The sequence below is a fragment of the Triticum dicoccoides genome, unplaced genomic scaffold, assembly GCF_002162155.2.
Source record: "Triticum dicoccoides isolate Atlit2015 ecotype Zavitan unplaced genomic scaffold, WEW_v2.0 scaffold76783, whole genome shotgun sequence".
In the NCBI taxonomy this organism is placed as follows: Eukaryota; Viridiplantae; Streptophyta; class Magnoliopsida; order Poales; family Poaceae; genus Triticum; species Triticum dicoccoides.
In genome coordinates this window covers 12176-16699 of record NW_021298393.1, presented here as the reverse complement: position 1 = coordinate 16699, position 4524 = coordinate 12176, and the positions used below count along the sequence as shown (strand labels likewise).

Genomic DNA, 4524 nt, shown 5'->3' with positions numbered 1-4524 from the left:
CCCCACCACTAACAGTCCCCTCTAGGCTGCCGGCACGGATCCGGCTGCACCATCCCAGGCGCCTCCCATGGCTACTAGTGTGGATCCGGCCACACCATCCTAGGCATCTTCTGCGGCTGCTGACGTGGATCTAGGTGTGCTGCCCCCAGGCGCCCCGCACGGCTGCCAACATGGACCCAGTTGGCGCCTCCCCAAGGCGACCGACACGGCTGCCAGTGTGGATCCTGATGTGCCGCCCTTAGGCGCCCCACGCAGCTGCCGACGCGGATCCGAGACCGCCTCCCACCATCGGCCCAATCTCCCCTCAACCTTTTCCAGTTCCCCCTTCTCCAGTGGATCCTGCTGCGTGTGCAAGCTATCACAGATCCTAGGTTGCCTCCAAAAATGCGTCGATGGCCAGCGTGCCTCCAGCACCCCTATGCAGACAGGGGGGAGGAACTGTCGGGGAGTTACCTGTGGCTAGACACGACTCTGAGGATAAGTCATCTCTGGAGTTAAGTCGGTTGGTTACAATCATGAACTGGCTACAATCTTGACCCGGCTTGCTACAGGACCTGGACTTACACGAAATTCTGCCAACGAGTCCAAATACAAGACGGAGTCCCCCAACTTTGAAAGCACGGAGGATTTAGAGGACTTGGAGTAGGACTCCAACTGCGGGTATAACCCGAAACCTCTTGTAACCCCATGGACTCAGCTATTATATAAAGCGAGTCCCTGGGTCATCAAAAGGACATGTTTTTAGACAAACAAGTCTCGAGACAGATGTTTTGATAGGTCTCGAGACACATGTTTTGATAGCTCTCAAGATAGAGGTGGCAAAATAGTGTCCTTGTAATCGAGGCCACCGCAATCAATAGCAATCAAGCAGGATATAGGATTTTACCTCCACCGTGAGGGGCTGAACCTGGGTAAACTCGCGTCTTCTCGTATTTCGATTAATCCCATCCAAGCTTCCACCTAGCGGTTATGGCCTCACAAGTTAGTCTTCTCACGAGGACATCTGCCATGACAAAACCATGACAGGAACTCCACCTTGACTCTGCCAAGGTTCATGTTGGATTTGCAGGCGATTCGATTACCCCTCCCATACAGTTCGGCTTGGATTGGTGAGCGCCACATCTTGGTGACCTCCACCCCCTTTTATTCATGTGCAGCTCGGAGGCGCGCCACGTGCAGTCCACTGATCATCACCGCACGTCCATGTAGTACGACTCGATGAGCTGCCCTCCTCCCCTTGCAGTCATGGTATCCCGGACTAGTAGTGCGCAGGGACACCCAAGTGGAGTTCATGTGTCACATTTCCCCAAAAACTGATTTTCTGTAGTTCGCTATTTTTAATTTGGGAAATGTTCAGTTCAAATATCAGTATATCACAAAAGCATAAAAAGTCTTTCCAGTTTTGCATAGCCTGCTTAGCGGTCCACATTGCCACCACAAAGTTGAACGAGTGATCACCACACCGAAGAATCCGGCGTCGCTGCAAGCGTCGTCCAGCAAACCTTCGTAGGCGGCCATGTCAGGGTCGTCGATCTTGTCGACGAGCGTGCTGATATCACCTGCAAAGAGGAAAAGAGAACTCACTTTTGAGATAAACAAACAGTGCATCAATCATATCACCTGCTTAGAGCGAGAAATCGCCTTAGCACGACAGGTGCGGAAAAGCGAACTTTCCAAGGACAAACATGTATCGATCAGCTACATGTCCTCAAGGAGAAGTAGTTGTTCCGTCACACTCCAACATCCAGCCTGCTGAGTTCAGAGAGGGCGGAGAATGTCTGAATAATAACTCGTGCATTCAGAGAAGACCGCAGCAACATATATTCTGAATAACTCATGAACACACTGCAGAATTTCTCCTTCAGAAAGGATGTGGAATAGAGCCCCGATTCCGCCCGTGACTGTCAGCAGTACATACATATTTTGGTTGAAGCAGTCCGACATAGCTCCGCCCATAACCGTGTGCACGCGGCTCGCGTTCTCCGCAGTCTGCCCCTCCTTGCCGAAAACAAGAGGGCGGTGATCGCAGAACAGCAAGAGGCGCGTTCCCTTCAAAAAAAAAACAGCAAGAGGCGCGTGAATCAGGCCTTGCCGAAAAGGCCTTCCTTGTTTAAGGCCCACGCGCAAGAGGCTAGCATTGCACCGTCCGCACTCCGCACCGCAGGTGGTTAGTTTAGTACCACCTCGCTCGGCGAAGAAGGGACGGGAGGACGAGGAGGGTACGAATAGAGGAGCAGGGCAGCGGTTCAACTCATACCTTTCTCGGCCTTTTGGCTAAGATTAAGTGTAGTATTTGTTATTATCAGTTTAATATTTGATATTTGATATGTGGGGTACATCCTCACAATGACATTAAATTTATTTTTTATGGGAACATTCTGCACCAGGTGCTCCCTGTACACCACCTTATCGTACTTGGGAACGCTACCCGTTTTCTTCACCGAATAGAGAAGCGTTCACCATAATCAATTGCTGTAAATACAATGATGTTAAACCAAGAGTGGTGTACTCACCATAATCTGTGTGAGATCTACTGGAATAGAGAAGAAAAACAGAGTGGGATGTATCAACATGCCACAAGATAACTTCTTTTTTAGGGTATATGTGTGCTTACCATCCAATATAAGTGTGTTCCTCTTGTGGGATGTCATCTAAGACTGGATAGAGCCAATTAATCTGTGAACCCAGTAAGCATCACTACCGAAAAAGGCTTTATGCCCCGCTTTACCCAGTAAGCATCTCCCGCCACTCCGCCTCCAAAGGCGCAGCCAGTGCCAAGGCTATGCCTCTCATGATCTTCCTTGAAAGATCTGAAATGAAAAATGGCATGATCAACACTGTTAGATACGGTTGACGAGCATAAAAGAATAAGCAAATTGATTCAGATTCCTCTCAAAAAAGTAAAGTAAAGTGATTCGGATAAGTCCACTTCGTAGAAGGCTTATATGGTTTTACAGCAGTGCGTCAAATTTTGATTGATAATCTGGCCTGCATGGAAGATAAACAATCAGTTCTTTAAAGCACATTAATTAAGTACTTCTTTGCATTGTGAACATTAACATCAATAAATATTGATAGGTGTATAATAATGTTACAGGATTTTCTAATGCACAAAAAAAACAGGTAGTGAACGGCTTTCTCAAAAAATGCGATCACAGTGCTCTAAAATATACCTTCAGAACAAAGAACCGAGAAGGGACCCCTAAAGAAGAACAGAGAAAGGAAGTTGAAAACACACAAATTAGATCCTTCCATTAGTTTAGCAAGATCACCATATCTGCCCGGTTCTATAGGTGTGTAGCACTGCAATTTTTTGTTCTAATGGTTTAGCTAAAAAAACAGAATAATTTAAACAATCATGACAAGAAATTCAGAGACAGATGTAAACTTACATCAATTGCTTCGTGCGTATCAGGTTTACCCTTGGTAACATTTTCTCCCACTCTCTGATATCCTGTGACTATAGACCATAAGAAAGTTCATTTACATATGTAGTGGTTTTCCAAGGACCAAACAACAAGCTACAAGAAAAGCTAAGTTTTTATTTAGATATCACACCTATAACCACTTTGAGGAGTCGTTTTGATCTTCAGTTTTTCCTCACGAGGGAGCTGAAAGAACATGCATGTGACGTCCCTGACTTCCATCATTAGCGAGTCCAAAATCCCATGGCCTTTCTGTTGATAATACACAGTCATCATTTGGCATGGTTAATTAGGACTCAACAGATGAGTTGAGCAGCATCTAGAACCAGTTTTGCTCATAAAACAGAAGGGGAAAGACCAGCTGCACACAACAACTGAACATGACACACACAGACACACACACACACACACACAGTATTTTACACTCTACTACTGGTGGCAGCACAGTATTTTGTTTGTAAACTGTTGATGCTGTTTATTTCCATGTTTAGTTGAGATACCACAACAACATAAAAGTTAGTATACATAGTTTGCTTACAGGTCCAAATTACTTGGCATCACAAAGTTGAACGAGCGGTTACCACATAGAAGAATCCGGCCTCCCTGCAAGCGTCGTCCAGCATACTTTTGGTCGGCCATGTCAGGGTCGTCGATCTTGTCAACGAGCGGGCTGATACCTGATCATGCAAAGAGGAAAACAGAGCTCACTTTTTAGATAAACAAACAGTGCATCTGCTGCCTAGGGCGAGAAATCTCCGTAACACGATTGGCACGGAAAAGAGAAATTTCCAAGGATAAACATGTATCGATCAGAGCCGGATGTCCTCAAGGAGAACAACTTCTTCCGTCACACTCCAACATCCAGTCTGCAGCAACCTATGTTCTGAATAACTCACGAACGCACTGCAGAATTTCTCTTTCAGAAAAGATGGGGAACTGAGCCTGGATTCCTCCCGTCACTGTCAGCAGTCCGACAGCGTTCGCCAACTCTGATCGCAAAACAGCAATCCAGGGGCAAATCAGGCCGGTTATATAGGCCTTTGCCAAAAGGCCTTCTTTGTTTAGGCCCACGGAAGAGGCTGGTTTGGTGGCATTGCAA

At 46.6% G+C, this 4524-nt stretch overlaps 1 pseudogene; it reads left to right on the top strand.

Moving 5' to 3' along the window:
- Positions 1 to 2253: 2253 nt before the first annotated feature.
- Positions 2254 to 2432, top strand: LOC119347843 (annotated as a pseudogene).
- Positions 2433 to 4524: the final 2092 nt, after the last annotated feature.